The sequence below is a fragment of the Tamandua tetradactyla genome, chromosome 3, assembly GCF_023851605.1.
Source record: "Tamandua tetradactyla isolate mTamTet1 chromosome 3, mTamTet1.pri, whole genome shotgun sequence".
Taxonomy (NCBI): Eukaryota; Metazoa; Chordata; class Mammalia; order Pilosa; family Myrmecophagidae; genus Tamandua; species Tamandua tetradactyla.
The window spans coordinates 213,906,044-213,926,971 of NC_135329.1; positions in this window are offsets into that span (position 1 = coordinate 213,906,044).

The window sequence follows — 20,928 nt, forward strand, 5'->3', positions numbered from 1 at the left end:
AGAACCCACACTGGTCTGTGCTATGCTTTGCCACATTTGTCCATTCATTCATTCATTCATTCACTCATTCGTTCTTCCCTGGCAAACTCTTTGCAGGGCCTTCCATGGACCCTGGCAGAGGAAGCAGGCATATCTTGTGCTGGTTCCACGTGGAATCCAATCTCGGACCCCGTGCTTCCTGGGTGGCAGTGTGGGTTGGCTTTAGAAAGGCAGCAAGACTCATCAATGCCACTACACCTTCTAAACTGTAAACTGGAGCCCAAGGGTTGTTATGAATATTGAATGCAAGACACTGCATGAAGTACTTAGGACAACTGCACGCTGTAAGAAACTGCCCGAGTTTTGTGACACTTCCTTAGCCCTACATCACTCATCTCAATCTTTTATTCTTGAAAGCAAAACTAACCAGAGTTAAACTTGGCCCATGTAATCAGGAGTCGATATTAAGCAGGCTGCTATATAACTGGATGTTGCTTCAAAAAACAAGAATTGGGTGGTGAATAGCGAGCTGCATGCACGGGCAGGTGAGTGTTGTACCACCCGGCACGGTGGGTGCTGGAGCCCGGGGGGCCTGTCTTGCCCCCGTGAATCCATGAGGCCATCGTTTCCCATCCTGGTTGAATTCAGATTAAGCAGACAGAGGGCTTGTTGTTATTTTCAGTATAAAAGACTGGGGTAAATGATGCAAGGCCACAAAAGCTCAGGCAATTTCTTCCTGAATCAGCATTCTGAAGTTAGCCAGCCCCACTCACTGCCCATAAAGTTAGTCTGAAAGGAGCCGGCAGGAAATAAAGTCATTTAAATAAAATAAGTACATGGACACAGTTGTGAAATGTTTTTTGGCAGGCATTTTTTTTTCCAAAAATGTAAACCTGGGCATGAAAAAGAAAATATTGGACCCATCGTGCGTCCTGAGATGAGCCAAGACACATGGATGCTTCCCCTCCTGCTCACAGGAGGTGGCTGCAGGGCTGGCGGCGGCCACCAGCACGTGGCACTTGGCAGCTGCGGGGGCCTCGTGACATGAGATCCAGGCCCAGCGCAGGCCTAAGGCTCAGACATGTGCCCCCAACACACATGTCAACTGCATTTGTGAGGACACGCGATCCCAGTGGCTAGGTGGCCTGGAAGTGACGTTACCCCAGGTCGCTACGGATTCAATTCACAGTCTGTGCATCACGCATTCCTTCTTCCTTCCTGCCTTCCTTCCTTCTTCCTTCCTTCCTTCCTTCCTGCCTTCCTTCCTGCCTTCCTTCCTTCCTTCCTTCTTTCCTTTCTTCCTTCCTGCCTTCCTTCCTTCCTTCCCTCCCTTCATTCTTTTGTTCTTTCTTCCTTTCTCTCTCTCTTCCTCCCTCCTTTCCTTCCTTCTTTTCTTTCTTCTTCTTTTTTGGCTTTCACTCATCCATTCTTCCTATTTATTCACTGGGTCATTCAGAGAATCTTGTAAAATCCTTGAACACTGCCTAAGCCCCAGTACCAGAAAGGGCAATTTTACACATTCTCTCTGGCTAGAATTGGGTGGGATATTACAAAATGCTAAAAAAAAGTACTGAGTGTGTGTGAGATGAAGAGAGAGAGAGAGAGAGATGAGTCAGAAAGAAGAAAGTGATTAGCTGGAATACGATACGAGAAGGGGAAAGACATTTTTAGTTTGGTTCACCACAATGATAAAAGGTCTCAGCTTGAGGCTGATGATATGATAGTAAAATCAAGAAAAAAAGAAAGACCTCTTACCTCCAGGCTGGTTTCTGCCTTCTCCACAAAGTGAAACACCATCATCTGCATTTCGCAGCGTGTAGACCAAGCACACTCTTGGCTGTTTGCGCTATTCTAGTGTCACAGGTTTCTGTGGTGAGGCCGGCATTTTTATTCTAGCACCTACATGTGTGTGAGTGTGTGTGTGTGTGTGTGTGTGTGTGCGTGTGCAGAAAGCTTCCAAATAACTGGATCCCTGTCCTCTGTGCATGCCTGCCGCTGATCCCTGTTGACAGCAGACGAGCACAGACCTCCAAAGGAAACCTCGGGTGTTTCCGTGTTTCCCCTAGAATGTCTAGAGCTGTACCAGTGAGGCTGTACTGAAAATCTGTGGAGTGAATACACTGATCTACATCAAGGACCAACTCACTGAAAACAGACGTTTTCAAGCAATTTTTTCCCTTCTTCCCCTTACCCTTGGGTCATAGTGTCTGTTTCTCACACTGGCTTTGCTCGCCTCTGAACCTACCAGATGGAAATAGGGCTCCCCTGCTGCCTGCTTGGGCCTCAGCCACAAGCTGTAACCCCCATGTCCTCATGCTCAGCAGTGGGGGTCACGTGGACATCGGAAGGGCTGGTTGTGTCCACACGTTCAGGGTCACGCAGCCGCGGCCCTTGGCCGCACTCCCGAAAGGGGTAGAGGTGAGTCCACCCCATTTTCTGAGAACTCTCTCTGTACCTGGAGGAGTTACCTTAGGAACGTACTTTCAGCTAATAAAAGGTGACCCTTCCTGGACTCTCTTGCCTCTCCAAACAAACAAGAGCTTCCAGCTGTAACTGGCCGGGTCCCCTTTGCTGTCCCTTGACCTGTCCCCCTGCCCCTGGGCCCCGGAGGTTTCAGATTTTGGTGGTATGAATTGGGTTTCCCTTTAAGGCAAAAAGCTCAAGTAGCAGGACTCTCTGTGCGGAGCAGCGGGCAGAGGGGTTCAATGCTGTCCTTGAACTGAAGACACAGAGGCACCCGGGGGGGGGGGGCGGGGAGAGGGTGGCTGGCCACAGGCTGCCTCCACCGTGCAGCTGCCGGGATTTCTGCCAGGGCAGGGAAGGCAGGAGGGCTGCTCCTCCATCCCACCCCCACCCCACGCTTTCCTTTCCTCCCACACCTTGTGGGAAGGGGCTCTTTGGTGACACTGGGTGAACCCATCAGAGATTTTGTTAGACTAGTGAGACGTGGAGCTTATTAACTAGGGAAACTGCTGAATAAAAGCAAAGGAAAGGGTTGTTCGTCAGACGGTCCCCGGATGACAGAGAAGCTGAGACCCCAGGGGTGTGAGGTGGCCCTGTGGAAGAAGAGGGACCATGAAAGGCCCGGGAAGCAGGGGAAGGAGCAGAGGACAGAGCCAGGGAGAGAGCGCGCCAGCACCCCTGGCCAGCATCTCTGGGCAGAAGGTGCCAGGAGAAAAAGCCAAGTTCGCACCTAAATTACAAGGGCCCTGTGCACGTGAGTTGCTAAGGACAGAACTTTCTTTCTGATGAAATTGTTTCCTACAGTTACATCTTAGAGGCTCTTTTGATAAAAGACTATTACCAGGATCTATAAAAGGCAAAACTTTCCTAATGGCCCCTGAAGGCTCGTTGGCTAGAAATGACATTCTATGAGGTTTGAAAGCCCAAACACGTGTGTGCCTGGGGCTGGGCAGGCACCAGGCTCCCAATGCTGCCAAAATGCTTCCAGACTTGCAGAGGGAGGGAATAGCTGCCCCCCAAAGGCCCCGAGCTGCCAGGGCTGCAGAGGAGGGGGCCAGGCCAGCAGAAACAGGGGAAGCAGACACCTGTGCTCCATCACCCGGGCCCCTGCCTGGGGGGAGGCGAGGCGCCGGGCCCCACCTCAGCTAGTCTTCCAGGCACCTGGTGGAGAAGACAATGTCAGGGGAAAGTGATGATGTGTTTTGAGCGGGACCTCGACCTGCTGTCCAGACAGGTTTGCAGAAGAACGTGGCTGCCTGCCCAGCTTCCTTGACAAGCATGCCAGGAACGAGAGAGCCTCACGCGCCACTCACCAACATGTCTGAGCTGCCTGATGTGGGCACGCCAACCGAGGCTGCCGTTGCCAGTTTGCCCCCTTGGTTTCCTCTTTCCTCATCAAGACCTCCTGGGCTAGCATGTGGTCCGGGAGGGTTTTGGCAGCATGCTGGCTGGCTGACTGGCTGGCTGGCCTCAGGGGTCCACTGGGAACTTCACTCTCCTTTACATCTTCCGGCTCTGCAAGATGAAGAATGTGCTCTGTTGACTGCAAAATCCCAGATACCCAGCTAATGCCATGGAAAATAACTTGGTTTAGTCAGTCTTTGTGCTTTGTGCAAACTGAGCACCCAGTTCACCGATCTGTATTTTACTATTCAATTAGCTGTTTTGGTGGAAAATCACGTAGCATGGTCATTGAAGTATATATTTTCTAGGCTGAGTGTATCTGCTATTTTATGAAGGGCTTTCAGCTCATCAAGATGGTGTTTGAAGAAACTGACAAATTGATAAATTTTGCTTATTTTAATCCTTTCCCTTTTTTCCACAGGAGGTTAATTGTTTGGCATTCTTTGTTAAACTAACACTTCTGATGAGTTGAAGTCACTAAGGCCACTCAAATAAACAGACTATTCAGGTGAGAGAGAAAAGCTGGTTCAGACACAAGCTGTTAACATGTTGGATTGGGGCCTGACAATTTAGTTGACATTGTCAGTGACATGTGGATTCCCCCATTAACTGCTGACAAGTGTCGGCTTTCTCTTCTCAGTAGAGGTGCAAGATTCTTTGATATTTAACCTTTCTGGATTATTAAAATCAGCCACCTAGATGATGTGGTGTCATCCTTCAAATGCACTGCTCATGCTAGTTGCTATTATTTTTAATCGACTGGTTGGCATAAGTAAGCCAAAATGCAAAATGTTATGTATTTTTATCTTGTCCCATATATGTTCACTGGTTTTGGAATCTGTATTCTAAAAGCTTCTTAAATGATTCAGGAAGTATCCCATTTGTTTCTCTCCTCTAGAAGAGTTGGTATATCATGGAAATTATATACTTCTTTCGGCTATAATTTTGAAGTAAAAATGAGAAACACATGTCTGTTTAGAACGATAAATGTAGCAGTGTGGGGAATAATTTGGAATCGTAGCTACTGACGCAGGTTCATTTCTGCAGAAGCAGACTCTGAGGGAGAGTTTGGGCTGCAAGATATTTCTTGGGGTTCAAGACTTGTGGAAGGAAGCGGGGGGAAGCAGGCTTGGGCAGAGTGGATTGTACTGCAGAGACCACCAGGCCTTGGCCAACCCAGTGTCATTAGTTATTCCACCAAGTCAAGACAGTTCTCGTCAATCCTCATATTTTCTTCTTTTTTTTAAAAAAAAAAAATTTGCCTATTTTTGAACATTGGAAATGCTGCAAAAACTTTAGAAAAAGTTGTCTAATTGAACAAAATCAGTCTGCTGATAGTTTGACATCAGTTTAAAGCTAATCTGGGAAGACTGAGCATCTTAACGCTATTGAGTTCACAATTGATAAATGGGCTATGCCTCTCCATTTATTTAAATCTTTAATTTCTCTCAATAGTGTTTACAGTTTCATTATACATTTTTGAGCACATTTTGTTACATTTATGCCTATGTCATTCATATTTTTGAAGCTATCATAAATATTATTACCGTGTTGTTTTTTTTCGCATGGGCAGACACTGGGAATCGAACCCGGGTCGTCGGCATGACAAGTGAGAACTCTGACTGCTGAGCCACTGTGGCCCACCCAGTAAATATTACTACTTTTTAAATTTCAATTTCTATCATTTGCTGCCAGTATATAGAAATACCACCGATTGTTGTGTGCTAACCTTTTGTTGTGCTACGGTAGCTAAACTCAGTCATTCATTCTCACAGCTTTTTTATAGACCCCTTAGGAATTTCTAAATACATGAGTATAGCTTACTTTTTCCTTTATGTCTTAAATTTCAATTGTTTTTCCTTGCATTATTGTGCTGTTTGGAACCTTCAGGAAAATGTTGGATGGAAGTGGCAAGTGGAGTGATCTGTTTTTTCTCATCATAAATTAAATGCATTCGGCTGTTTACCTGGAGTCAGGTGAGGCATCCCAGGCAAGGGGCACAGTCCTCACCTCAGACACCAGCTGCCAGGTTGGGGGTTCCCAGGCCACTTGCACTATGGACCAATTGGCTACAAAATTTGGGGGGGTTCCCATACCCCCTCAGATTTGATAATTCTCTAGAATATTACAGAACCCAGGTAAGTACTTGTTCTAGTCTGCTAGCTGGCGGAATGCAATATACCAGAAATGGAATGGCTTGTAAGAGGGAAATTTAATAAGTTGCTAGTTTACAGTTCTAAGGCCAAGAAAATGTCCCAATTGCAGGAAGTCTAGTCCAATTGAAGGCATCCAGGGAAAGATACCTTGGTTCAAGAAGGCCGATGAAGTTCAGGGTTTCTCTCTCAAGTGAGAAGGCACATGGCAAACACAGTCAGGGCTTCTCTCTCAGCTGAAAGGACACATGGCAAACATGGTGCCATCTGCTAGCTTTCTCTACTGGCTTCCTGTCTGCAGTAGCTCCCCAGGAGATGTTTTCCTTCTTCATCTCCAAACGTCGCTGGCTTGTGGACTCTCTACTTCGTGGTGCTGCAGCATTCTCTGCTCTCTCTGAATCTCCCTCATTCTCCAAAATGTTTCCTCTTTTATAGGACTCCAGAAACTTCTCAAGACCCACCCGAATGGGTGGAGACATGTCGTCACCTAATCCAGCTTAACAACCACTCTTAACATCTCCAGGGAAATGATCTAATTACAGTTTCAAGCATACAGTATTGAATAGGGATTATTCTGCCTTTACAAAATGAGATTTTGATTAAAACATGGCTTTTCTAGGGGACATACATCCTTTCAAACCAGCACAGTACCAGACTCACAATTACAGTGCTATTCTAGCAAAAAACAAAGAAGAAACCAATAGAAGAGAAGCAAAGAGTAAGGTCTGAGAGGATGTCAAACGCAAAGCATCAGTAGCCTCTCCACAGCGAGTCAGAAAGCATCACCTTCAAAGTACCTTAATGCGTCTTTCCAAGCAGGGAAGTTCACTTGAGTTTCAGTGTCCAGAGATGTTATTGGGGTTTCATTGCACAGGCGTGGCTGATTGAATCAATGTCCATTGGTTGTGGGCAACCTCCAGCCCTCCTTCTCTCCCTGGATGTTGGACTACACATGACGTGGCTCAGAGGCCAACTCCTTAATTTCATGGAAAAAAACAAAATGATTGGTTTTTTCTGGTGTGACCACTCCCATCCCTAAGATTACCCTTGTGACCAGGCACATCTTGAATTACCTCCTTAGCATAAACCAACAGGTATGGTCCGGGACCTACTGCAAATAACAACAAAAAATACTGCTACCACAGGAGATTCCAAAGGTTGAGATGGTATCTTCCAGGAACCAAGAATGAAGACCATTCAAATTTTCTATCAAAAAACACACCTGTGCTTAGCAATTTATTATGCGGTTTCTCGGTTTAATAGTCTTTGTGCTTATTCAGATTAGGGATTATTGGACTACTGGATCTGTGGGCTATAATGTTCATCAAATGTTACTTCCGGTCATTTCTGCAAATATTTTTTCTGTCTTTTTCTTTTCATGACTCTGATTACACGTATGTTAGCTTGAAACTCTGCCCATGGTTTTTCCTTCTTTCCACTCTGTATGCTTTATTTCAGATAGTTTTTGTTGCCGTGTTTTCATGTGCACCGATCTTTTCTTTTGTCATTTCTATTAGTCTCTTAATCCCCTTCCAGGGAAATTTATGTTTTAGAAATTATATTTTTATCTCTAGAAGTTGCATTTTGTTTATTTTTTATCATTAGAGAAGTTACAAGTTTGCAGAAATATCGTGGGGAAGATACAGAGTTCTCATACATCCTCCACACCCCCCCACGAGTCCCCAGTTTTGCCTGTTATTAGCACTTTGTCTTAGCGTGGTAACTTTGTAACCATTGAGGAAACAATGTAATTATAATTATACTTTTAACTGCAGTCCACAGTTCACTTTAGGGTTTGCTGTGTTGTACAGTCCTATATTGTTGTTTTAAATTTTTATTCACCTTACATATATGCAACCTAAAATTTCCCCTTAAAATTATATTCGATTACATCTTTGGGTGCAGTTAAATGCATTTGCAATGTTGTGCTACCATCACCACTACCCATTATCAAAACTTCTGTTACCCCAAACAGAAACTCCGTAGCAGTTAGGCTTCCATTTTCTTGGCCAGTGAACATTTTCCAAATCAACGACCAAGACTACATGAGTAAATGGGCTCTATGTGGCAGGATGAACCATCTGTCTCCTTGAGGTGATTGTGCCTGGACATGGCCAGGGCTCCCCCCGAATGGTGCGTGACCTCTGACCCTCTTCCCGTGTTGTCTCATTTCTGCGTCTTTTACCACCCTCATCACTTTGTCTTGTCTTACAGCTGTTTATGTAAATAAACCAAACAGAAAAGACACTTAATAGATTTTGTTTAATGAATTTAGTGATAAGCAAACCAGCATCCAGCTAACAGTCTGGAAACCAATTAAGCTGATATTTTTTAACTGGAAATGATCAGCCCCTTGGAATGTTCTCTGAACAAGAGCCCCCGTGATGGCTTACAGTCATGTGTCACTTTTGCCAGGTCTTGGTGTCCAGTTGTTTGTTCAAATAAGCAGTAGCGTGATTGATACTATGAGGGTATTTCACAGATGAATTTCCGTCATTGGTCAGTTGATTGCATCCATGACTGATGACATCTACAGTCCACCAAGGCAACGGCCTTCAGCAGTGACAGAATTTGCCTCACCCAATTAGTTGGAGAACCTAAAGAGAGAACTTTAAGAAGGGTTTCAGAAGCCAACAAGAAGAATTTCTCTCTCTACTTCAGCCAGTCCACCTCTCCCAGGAAATTCAAGGACGCTCATTGGCATTTCCAACTTGTGGACTCCCCTATGGGATTTGGATTTGACAATCCCCATGGTTGCATGAGCCAGTTCCTATAGTAAATCTCTTAATACATATTTATGTATTTCTCTTGTGGGTCTGTTTCTCTGGAGCACCCTTATTAATACAGACTTCAATTCTTACACCACTTTCCCCAGTATCTGGGGTGGCAAGGGAGTCATGGAGGAAAGCCGAGTCCTGCTGGTGAAAAGGAAGAGGCCTAATGCCAGGGAAACAGGCGGTGACTGCCCAGCTCATGCTGGAGCTGTAATCAGTGTCAGGAAGGCACATGGTTTGCATTTTACTCTATGGGGCACTCCCATTTTCCTGGTCAGTGAACATTATCCAAACCAATGACTAAAATGAAATGAGCAAATGGACCCTTTGTCTAGCTGGGTGAACAACGCAGCTGTTTGCAGTGGTTGTTCTTGGGAGCAGGCAGAGTTTAGGGGAGCAGAGCAGTGGTGACTGTTGCACCCCAGAGCCCAGCCTCTGGCTCGGCCTGTTCAGTCAGGAAAGCAGTTTTACTGGCTTTTGCTTTTTCCATGGAATTTTTAAGTTGTTTGCCGTAATTGGCTGCATTAATCAAACAGTTGTTTCTCAGAGACATCGTTTATGTTTGGTGGAGCCACAGAGGGCTCTGTAGGCATTATTTGTCCTTGCTGAATGTAAACTATAGGCCAGAAAGTGAAATGCCATTGGTTGCATTTCATTATGAAGCCCCAAGGACAAACGTTCGCCTCTTCCAGATTTATATTTGGCCTCATGACAAATATAAAGTAGGAGGAAGGCAACATGAAGGAATGTCAGGTCATCACAATGGAGGGAAGAGGATATTTGGGGTCTCCAAGGTATGGAACAATCAAGGAAAGCAGCCTCTCTGGGCTACGGCACCTCCTTTTATTAGGAAGAAGTTCATCATTGCCTCACCAAAATTCAAGGAAATTTTACTCAACCAAAGGGTGTAAGGGTATAAGGGCTGGGCAGCTTCCAACCAGGTGCATAGGATGCCAATAATTACTTGTTTATATTGCTCCCAAGTCCCAAATTTAACAAAATCCATCAGAGCATATGACTTAAAGCCGTGTTTATCTAATTATAAAATGTCATTCATTATTTTTCCCGAGAATAAAAGTAATATATGAATCCTGTAAAAAAAAATAAATAAAAAACAGAAAAAGTATAAAAAGAAAATAGAAATCACCCATAAGTACATAATTCAGATATAACTTCTGGGAATATGTTGGTGTTTATCTTTTGTCTCATGAGGCTATCTCCATAACCTCTAATATCCCTTGAAAATGTAATTTTTGTGGCTTCATAATATTTCATACCATGGTTTGGCCATAAATTGTTTAAACATTCTTCTACCGTTGGTTATTTTTTTTCATTTTTCTCACAGCTATAAGTTGCATTGAACGTCCTTGTACAGAAATCTCAGAGCATGTTTCTGATGGCTTGTTCAGGACACAGCAGCTAAACTATAAGGACTACGGAATATTAACTCTGAGAGTTATGTGATAAACATGTATCAATGTTATATGCAATGATAAAAGTACATCTACACAATGTGCAAACAATGTGTTAACTTAACCAACAAAAATAATCACACTTACTGTGTAGATCTCCAGATTCTGGTCATTGATTTATTTTTCTCTAAAACTTTCCACCAAATGTTGGCTTGTAACAGACATGAAGTGCAATAAAAAGTTTTGCTACATCTCTATGTAGAGGATTCATTTTGTTTTACATTTTCAATTTATGAAACAACATTTTTCAGCTTGCTAAACTGCAGGGTGCTGTGTGGCACTGCATTACAACAATTTAGAAGAGCTTCAGATTTTTCAATACCCAGACCAGTCTCTTCCAAGAACACAAGTGACAAAGACATCTGGCCAGCATACAACTTCTGAAAGCTCTTACCAGAAAACAACCTCGGATTTGGTTTCCAGCCCTGGCCACACAAAGGTTAATTCAGATTGCAACGGATAAAATAATTTGTGTGGTTTATGTTATGCTAACCTGAGGTTATCATTGACTTTGCTGGTCTGTGATTTTTCCCTTTGGTTCAATGTTGCAGATAAATCAAGCCATGCCATCAACAATGAACTTGTTAGCTTCGATTGAATAGGTTTCCTTTTTCGGGCTTGAAATTCCTATGCCTTTATGTAACTTCCTGCTAACCATAACAAAAATAAATAAGCACATTCCCCATGTGAGGAAAGGGAGAAAGACAAGTTGAGAAAATGCCATTTGCACCATCAGGGAGGGCTCCTGATTAAAGCTAGGAAGGGCTGGACCCACAGTTCTCTCAAGACCCGCCGGCCTGGGGTCGCCCCTCCACCCTGTTTTCTGGAAGAGACACTGAATGGAACACTTTACGAATACTGATATGCTAGTAACTGCTGAAATCACAGCCATGCTCTGCACTGACCTGATCTTAGCCAGGAAATCTAGAGTTAAGGCAGCAGAAACACAACTCCTGGCTTCTCTCATCAGGCCTGGCACCATGGCTTGTGAATCAAAGCGGATTCCCTGCTGTTCTGAAGTCCCGGGACAGCCAGAAATGCATCCGTGTTCCTACCAGTCGTCTCATTTAAGGGTGCTTTGTCCGTCTGTCCGTTCCCTGCCTCATGCTGCCATCCGGGAGAGGCCAGTAGCATCCCACCCTCTGAGGCCACGTTCCATGGAAGCGCACGGGAAGGTCTGCTCTGCTGAACCACGTGTCCAGCTCGCCTGATTCTAGGGGCTGAGAACACACATGTGAAAAGATGGACAGAGCCCGCTGCCCTCGCCATGCTTACATTTTATAGGGGAGACAGCACTAGGCACACTGAACGAATAAATTGCAAAGGGGGGTGAAGTTTAGTGAGTCACAAGGTGATCTGTGCAGGGGAGAAACTCGAGCAGGCTGGCGGGAAGGGAAGGACACGGCCTCGTCCCTGTCCGCAGCGGGAGGTGAGGTGCAGAGGCTGTTTCCAGGTGGAGAGGGTGCCCCGGCCCGGTGGGAGAAGGGGACTCTACCCAAGGGTCCTGTGGCGGCCCCTTCCCTGCCTGGTGCTGAGTGAGGGAGGGACCGTCGCTGGCCGGGACGTGAGCAAGGCCGTGGGAGCGGGGCGGGATGGGGGGCAGCTCAGGGGGACCTCGGGGTTCTCGCGGGCAGCTGTTGGGAGGGTTCGAGGGGAAATGACCCACGGGGCTGTTTCCAGACCCCCTCCTGGTCCTGGACCCCTCAGATCACCAGCCCCTTGGTGCTGCCCTCCATACCCCTGTGCCCCTCTGCTCCTGGAGTTCCTCCCTCTGGAGCCAGGGACCCCACAGACCCACCCCCCGGGGGCATTGTCCTGCCTGCTGGATGAGCTGGAGGGGCTAGGGGTGGGGGTGCCTCAATGGGCTGTCGGAGTTGCAAGAGTAGAAATGTCCCCAGGGACTCCTGCCTCCCGAGAGCGAGAGAAGCGGGGGGCCCATTTTGGCCTGGGCTGCACCACCCCCTCCCCACCTGCTGCCACGACGTGCAGCCTTGGCCTGGGCACGGCGAGCCCGGCCTCCCCCAGGGGCTGCCAACTCGGGTGGGGAGACGGGAGCCCCCGATTTCCAGGCTGAACATTATCTTCCCAAAACATAGTTAATCTCATCACAAATGGGACAAACCCATTCTACTTTGGGTTGCTTTAGAATTCTTTTTAAAACATCAGCACTTTTATCTCCGGCATGACTCTGGATGAATTATCCCCAGCTTCGTATTTCAAGATAATTCCCCTTCCAGCCAGCATTCCCCTAGGAATAAAGTCATTTAACGCAGACACCACTGTGGCTGCATTTTTTTCTTTGGATAAACACTTCCCTCTGGGGTCCCTCTGACTGTGGAGACCTGGGTGTCACGGTCACTCCTGGGCTAAAGGCCGGGCTTTTCGCTTCCTAGCTGGGCCATCAAAGTTAACCAGTTAATAAAATCCTATTTATCAGACTCCCGAGTCCGTTTCCTCTTCCCTCCGGCTCATGGTTGTAATTATTCTTTATGGACTTGCGGCATTTCTTTAGATCTGATTTCCCAGAGCCCCCTCCTGTTTCCTGCCATCCACACACAGAAGGAGAAAGAGGGTCAGCTCAGTGGAGAGACGTCTGTAATTCATTTCCACCTGGGCGGAACGAGGGTCTGTTTGAAGGCGAATGTTTAAGTATTCGAGGACAGAAAATGGGAGCTGAGCCTGTGGTCCCTTCTCGTGGAGGAGGGAGTGGGGGGCCCTCGGTACCCTCTCCCCCCCCCTCACCAGTTAGCAGAATCTGTCTCAGCCTCAGATTCTTACCTGGGAAACTTGGAGCAGCAGGTCTGGAATGACGAGCACACAGGAAGCTGAGCTACGATAACTTAGGTGGGGCGCGTTGAGAACAACGTAACAAAAACAGAAATAAGACAAGGCCTTGTTTGTTCTCCTCGTTGTTCCTTCCCTCGGCAGTGTGCGGGGAGATGGTGTATTTGGGTTAAATCAGACACACCCTTTCTTATGAGTGAAGATTCATTTATTGGGTTCGCTGACTGTTGGCTTGGGACAAAGGCCAGAGAAATGAAGACGCCTGTTTCTGGGCAGGACGCAGGGTAGGGATGCCGTGGGCCTGGACCCGTGGACCTGTCAGCAGCCAGAGCTCCTGGAACAGGTCTTGGGGTTGTGAGGTCGAGTTCTCGGCGGTTTTCCCCAGGACCAGCCCGCTTCCTCTGCAGGCATGTCAGAAGTCCCGTGCCCGCCCCAAACAGGGCACCCATGCCTCATGTTGGGGGTGGCCACGAGCCCCCGTGGGTCCAGCTCTCTCCAGGCCAAAGAGAGTTTGTATATAAATGCACAGGTGTTAGCACATAATATAGATGTTTTTAAAAGACATGTGACACTTCTTAGCAAGACCTACTTGTCTACTGTCCTCTCCGGAAGATGGAGGCTGGGTGACAGATGAAATGCAAACATGGAGGACAACGCAGTAGCCTCGGAGGACAGCGCAGCAGCCTCGGGAAACACTCAGGTGCCCAGACATGGAAGCTGCTGGACGAGTGCAGAAGGGGACAGAGAAAAGGAGTAGGGCGTGGGGGACTCATGACTTCCCCAGGCAGAGAGGGCAGACACCCCAGAAGGCGCTGGCGACCAGCCTCCAACCTGGGTGTGGAGGACATAAAGAAGGGATCATGGGGGGCATGGGGAGGGAGCCTTGCCAAGGACAGCTTCCTTAGAGGCACTTGGGCACAGTGGCTGCACCAGGAAAGCCGAGCAAACTAACAGGCTAACGCTGCTAAGTGCACACGGAGCACAAAGCACCCAGAGCATCGGGCAGCCGTGCACCCACCTTCTACTGGGCACCTCACCTTCCCACGTATTGAGCACCCCTTCTGCCCAAAGGGTGCCCCAGCAGAAAAAAAAATGCAGTTTAAAATGTCCCCTTTTCCTCCATCTGGACCTTAGAAGAACCAGTCAGAGACCCAGTCCACTCACTCCAGAACCCATCTCTACCCCAGTGATGGACAAGCATAGACTTCCCTCTGCAAAGATTTCAAAACAAGCCCATCAACCACAAGTGATCAGGCATGTGGGTCTATTACTTAATTCAAGATTTAATAAATCGAAAGAAAAAATAGCACAAACAACTCAATAAATGCTAACAAATACAGTCAATAACATTCATTCTACCAATTAATTTTGGAAGTGCACACTAATAGTTATACAGTAAGATTAGTAATATAGCAGTCCATTTTAGATCTTTAATATGCTTTTAAAAATCTTAAAGCAAAAAATTATTGTCATGCTTCAGGATGAAATGATGAAGCCCTTCCAATTAAACTCAGGACAATGAAAAGAACACCTCTGTTCACTATTATTCTTTAATATTTATTTCAGAAAAACCGGCCAATGGAATCAGAGGATGTCATAATTGTATATCTGCAATGGTTAGATTCTGGTGTCAACTTGGCCAAGTGATGGTGTCCAGTGGTCTAGTCAGGCAAGCACTGACCTGACCATTGCTGCAAGTATATCTCATGGCTGGTTGATAAACTGGAAGGCTGGTGTATTAAAGCATCAGTCAGCTGATTGCAGCTGTGGCTGAACACATCCATGATCAACTAAGGCGAGTCTCCCCCAGTGAGATAAGCCAATCAGTTGAAGGCTTTTAAGGAAGAAGAGAGATTTTTTCACTGCTTCTTCAGCCAGCGAGCCTCTCCTGTGGAGTTCATCCAGACCCTTCATTGGAGCCACCAACTTCACAGCCTGCCCTGTGGATTTTGAACCCTTCCATTCCCAAGGTTGTGTGAGACACCTTTATAACTCTCATATTTACAGATCTCTCCATTGGTTCTGTTTCTCTGAATAACCCTGAATAACGGAATGCCTAAAACACACACACAAAAAAAAATCAACTGAAAAATTATTAGAGTTGATAGGAGAACTCAGTGAGCTCTGTGGTTTTAAAAATCAATATACAAAACCCAATAGCTTTCCCTTATATGAAAAATAAACATTTAGAAGATGCCACAGAAGGAGCACTCCCATTTGCCATGGCAATAAAACTAAAGAATGGCTTGGAATAAATTTTACAAGGCAATTAAAGGACCTGGATGGGAAAAAATTTTAATTCTTCTGAGAGACATAAACCCTAGTCAGGGACACTTTCTGTGAGTAAATGGGATGATACAATCTCATATTGGGCATAAGAGACCCAATCATGTAAAGAAATAAATTACCCTAAATTAAACTATATATTCCATGAAACATTAAGTGAAATACCGACAGGATACTTTTGGAATTTCACAAAATGATTTTAAATCTGGAAACAGAAGCAGGTGAAAGAACCAAGGAGATTGTGAAAAAGAAGTGAAGGATGATGGCTATCTTTCTCAGATATAAAAACGTTTAGTTATTCCAGAAAAATAAAAATTTTCTTCACTGGAGCATGACAAGGTAGAGCTGGTACTTAAAAACAGGCGCTGGAAATAAGCTAAACCCCTGTGCGACTTCAGGGCTTCCTGCCTATGTGGGGACTTGCCGTGTTAAGGTCCTGGGGAAGCTAGTGGAAAACTGGTAAGCTAGGGTCTAACAGAGCGTCGAACAACTAGTAGATGAAACAAGTTCTGGAAAGACAGACAAGGAAGTAGTGACAATGGAACTAAGGAAGACAGGAGTTAGTAGCAGAAAGAGGGAAGGAGCTTTTTACTTTACTAACTTTCAGGGAAATAACTTTAGTGTTTCAAAAAGAAAAAAATGCACATCTTCATTATAGGAAATCCAAATGGTATGAAAAATTCAAAGATTCATTCCATTCTTTTATTCATAATGCCAATTAGTTCAGCTACTTTCTCTTTATTTTGTGTAAATCCTCAAACCGTGTCCTTGACAATATCTTCAGTGGTTATTTTACTTTACATTTTTTTCTGGTGTGACTTCTAATTACTTCTTTTACTTGAAGGAATCATGCATATAACAAATGCATGTTATAAAAACAACCCCAGTAACTTTTGAAGGAGGTAGAGAAGAAATTTAATTTCCATTAAGTTAAATTGCCCAGATCTTCAGTTTGTCATTTGCAGATTTTTTCTGTATTCCCCTGGAAAATTTTCGCACAGGGGCCACCCACAACAACAGTTTTAAAAATAGCTCCATATTAGCACATATAAGTCTACATTATTGTTTTTAATGCTGTGTAATATTCCATTTTATGCATAAATTATTGATGAGCATTTACATTGTTTTACTATCTAGGAATATATAGGATAAATTTCTAGATGTAGAAATGGGCATTTTAAATGTCACATATTAGCAGTGGTTCTAATTGGAGGTGGTCTCCCCCCGCCCAGGAGCCATTTGGCAGTGCTTGGTGACAGTTTTGCCCCAACTGGGAGTAGGTGCCCTTGGCATCTAATGTGTAGGCTAAGACTCTGCTCAGCATCCTACAATGCACAGCATGGCCCCTGCGCTGGTTTGAAAGGATGTATGTCCCCTAGAAAAGCCATGTTTTAATCTAAATCCCATTTCATAAAGGCAGAATAATCCCTATTCAATACTATATGTTTGAAACTGTAATCAGATCATCTCCCTGGAGATGTGATTTAATCAAAAGTGGTTGTTAAGCTGGATTAGGTGATGACATGTCTCCACCCATTTGGGTGAGTCTTGATTAGTTTCTGGAGTCCTATGTAAAGAGGAAACATTTTGGATAATGAAAGAGATTTGGAGAGAGTGGAGAATGCTGCAGCACCACAAAGCAGAGAGTTCACAGGCCAGAGACCTTTGGAGATGAAGAAGAAAAACGCTTCTTGGGGAGCTTCATGAAACAGGAAACCAGGAGAGAAAGCTAGCAGATGGTGCTGTGTTCACCATGTGCCTTCTCATTTGAGAGAGAAACCCTGAACTTCATCAGCCTTATTGAACCAAGGTATCTTTCCCTGGATGCCTTTGATTGGACATTTCTATAGACTTGTTGTAATTGGGACATTTTCACAGCCTTAGAACTGTAAACTAGCAATTTACTAAATCCCCCTTTTAAAAAGTCATTCCATTTCTGGTTTGTTGGATTCTGGCAGCTAGCAAACTAGAATAGCCTCAAACGCCAATCGTTCTCGGGTACAGAAACTCTATGCTCTAGAACATAAATGGTCAACACCTATGCTGTAAGCTCAGGTCACATGGGGGAAGTGTAAATGCAGCCCATTCAATGAGAGGAGCTTGAGGAGAACAAAGGCTGCATTAAGGACAAGTGGTCTATAAAAAGCATATAGCGACATAGTAATGATGCACAAATTAGGAGAAAACAAGGAACAAACATAACATAGGAAAGTAATATGTTAGAAACATCAAGGGACAGAAATAGTACAGCTCTTCTAGAGATCAGTCTTTAAAATATAATAATAACACTAATGCAGTTAATGCTGAAATAACTAAAATTTGTCAGGTTGAACCATAAGAAAATGCCATTTGGTGGTTGAAGAGTGGTTGAATGTTGGCAATTCCCTATGGTTCAGCCTAATGTTCATTGCTTACTCTGTGATAGGGTAGTGGACCACGATTCATAAATACAACATTTAATTTGTTCCCCAAAATTATCCAATGAGGTCATTATCAGGACACAGACAGGAGCGGGGGCTCTGAAAGGTTAAGTATATTGTTTAAGAGCAAAGAGAAAGGAAGTGGGCAGCAGGGCAAAAACGAGACCTAGTTTATCTGCTCTCCAGAACCCACGCTCGACACGCTGCCCTGGGAAGCTGATGTTCACAAAGCTCAAGGGGATGAAAATGGACATGAACAAAAAGATGATAATAGAACACAGCCAGTGGGGGTCCAACACACAGACAATCGAAAATCAAAGAAATGGAATAGAAAAACGCATCCAGAAGTGCGAGAAGAAGTTATTCTGAAAGTGAAGGCAGATAGCAATCTCCTGATTGAAAGACCAGGCTATATTCCTGGAAAAATGTAACAGAGAAACTAAATCCTAAGATATATCCTGGTAAAATTATTGATTCTATGGATAGAAAGAAAATGGTACAGACAAAGACAATTCAACTATAGTAGAAGGAAAATGAATTGATCCTTGTGTTTCCCCATGACGCCAATCTGTCACACGAGCAGAGGAAGTGCTTCTGTAACGCAGGAAAAGTCAACATTTTGAAAGAAGAGATTACGGTTTAAAATCTGAAATAATCTGTAATACAGAGGGACTACAAATTCCTGTGTTTGGAGAGAAAGGAGCATGCTGAAATGTACACATACTGATTTCATAGGAGAGAGACAAGAACAGATTCGATTTTTAATTTTTTTGCATCTGAAAAAGATTTAATGCTAGCTACCCATATTATTCAAATCTATGAAAGTATTTATTAGGACTACCAAGGGCAAATTATAAAGCTCTTAAGTGGTCAGAACATGGAAAAATACAAGCCATAAAATATAAAATATAAAACAAAGGAATAGAAAGCATTTCATTCTGACCAAAAATATGCACAGCATGGATGATTTACTCCATAAAGCTCTATTAGCATAATACACTGTGTTATCAGATTTATGGAAAAAAAACAGAAGGTGATCTTACAATAGATGCAGAAAAACATTCAACTAAATTCAGCACTTTTCAGTAGCAAATAACAACTCTTAGAAAACTAATAGAAAAGGGAGTATTCTTGATTTAAAAAAATCAACAACACAGTATAGAAATCATCATTTACGAATGGTGAAGTGCTAGAAGCTTTAATTTTGAACTGAATAATAAGAAAATGTCTATTACCATTGTTTCTAATAAATATTGCATTGGGGCCCTAGCAAGTTGAATAAGTCAGGGAAAAAGAACCCCTAAAAAAACTCAAACTAAACAAATTATAGAGAAGGATTAGAAAGAAAGAAACATAAAAGTTATTATATCCATCCATGATGAATTGGAAAATATAATTATAAAAGTTTCTGCCAACAATACAGCTAAACTTACAAGAGTCTGGGAATAAATCTAACAAAAATTGAGTATGACGTTCATTGAGAAAATTATAACTAATTTAAAAATAACGAAATAAATGGAAACGCAGAGTGTTCACAAGTGAGAAGACACAAATGTTACCAAGATATCAGATTTCCCTAAATTAACTTATGGATTCCATGCAATTTCAGTAAAAAATCTCCCAGGGATTTTTAATGAAACGTGACATTAGTTTTATCATAAAATTCATATGCAAGAGCAAAGTGCCAAGAAATAACGAAGACATTTTCTGAGAAAAAAAAGGAACGTGAGGAGGGAGGTGGGCTGGGGCGGGGGCCTGCCTTACCATTTATCCCAACTTTGCGAAATTATAGTGATTAAAACAATGCGATACTCACACAGAGATGATGAACAGACCAAGAGAACAGAGCAGAGGGTTGGAAACCAATCCACTTACAGTTATTCTACTAAAATTCTACTAAGTTCTGTCAAAACAGTAAGGGAAAGCTCAACTATTGAATGTTGGCACTCGACCAATTATCCATCATATGGGGAATATAAAATTGCATATATATGCTGGCACCATTTCTAATGAGAAATTCCACGTAGATTAAAGGAATGGATTTGAAAATCAAAACTTTAAGTTTTGTAGAAGGGGAAAAAACAGGACAATAGCCCATGTGGGGAGGATGTACAGCATCCTTTCTCCATGAGGGGCGGGGATGTAAACTGAGGCAATTTCTCAGGAAGGTAATCCATATCTTTTAATGAAGTGGATAACTCATATACCTTACATTTCGGTAACTCAAAATGTATACCAGATTCGTTTCCCGGTGCCTGCCCATACAAAAAAAGAAAGAAAAAAAGTACATACCAGAGAAAGTTTCACCCATAAGAATGTTCATTATAGCATTGTTTGTAAGGGAAAATTAGGAAAAGCCTAAATTACACCATATCCATAACGGAGGATTCTACAATACAATTATGAAGAATTCAGATCAAAATATGCCTGTACTGAGTATAATAGGTTGAGGAGGGAAACCTCAATCAACTAGATGAGTAACATTATATCCTTTTTTGTTAAAATAAATAACATCTGAAACAAAAACAGAAAATGTAGTTGAGTAACATAAATTATTATGTTGACAACTGGCACCAGTGTTCCTCTTGGGGAGAAATTTGTCTCTATTTAGAAAAAATGGGTTTAATAAATTCCTTTAGATCCAGAAAGCAAAAGCCAGACAGCATTCTCTGGAGGAAAAGGAGTCTGAAAGAGGAACCCTCAATGCTATTAAACGACAATTAATATAGGAGTGTGAGATCACGGACAGGGTTTACTTAAAAGTTGGGTATTCTCGTCCAAAGATTTTAATGTTTGACTATTTTATGACTATCATGGAGTGCTTTTGTAATTAAGGAAAAAAATTAAGAAATGTTAACTTTATTAGTAATCAAAGAAATGCAAATTAGAGCCGTGAAATGCTACAGATCAAAGTGTCAAAGATTTTATTAAAATGATCAGACTCTTTAATGGAGAGAGTCCAAGGAAACAGGCCCCTTCCTTTGTTGTTGGCAGAATATAAATCAGCACAGATTTTCCAGAAGTCTAAACTCTGGAAAAATTCAGACCTTTTTTTTTTTTTTTTTTTTTTTTTTTTTAAAGGAAAGACAGAGAGAAGGAAGGAAGGATAGAAGGAAGGAAGGAAGGAAGAAAGGGAAACATTTTTAAACATTTTCTTGTTTTATTGTATTCTGTTTCTCCGTTTTTGTTACAT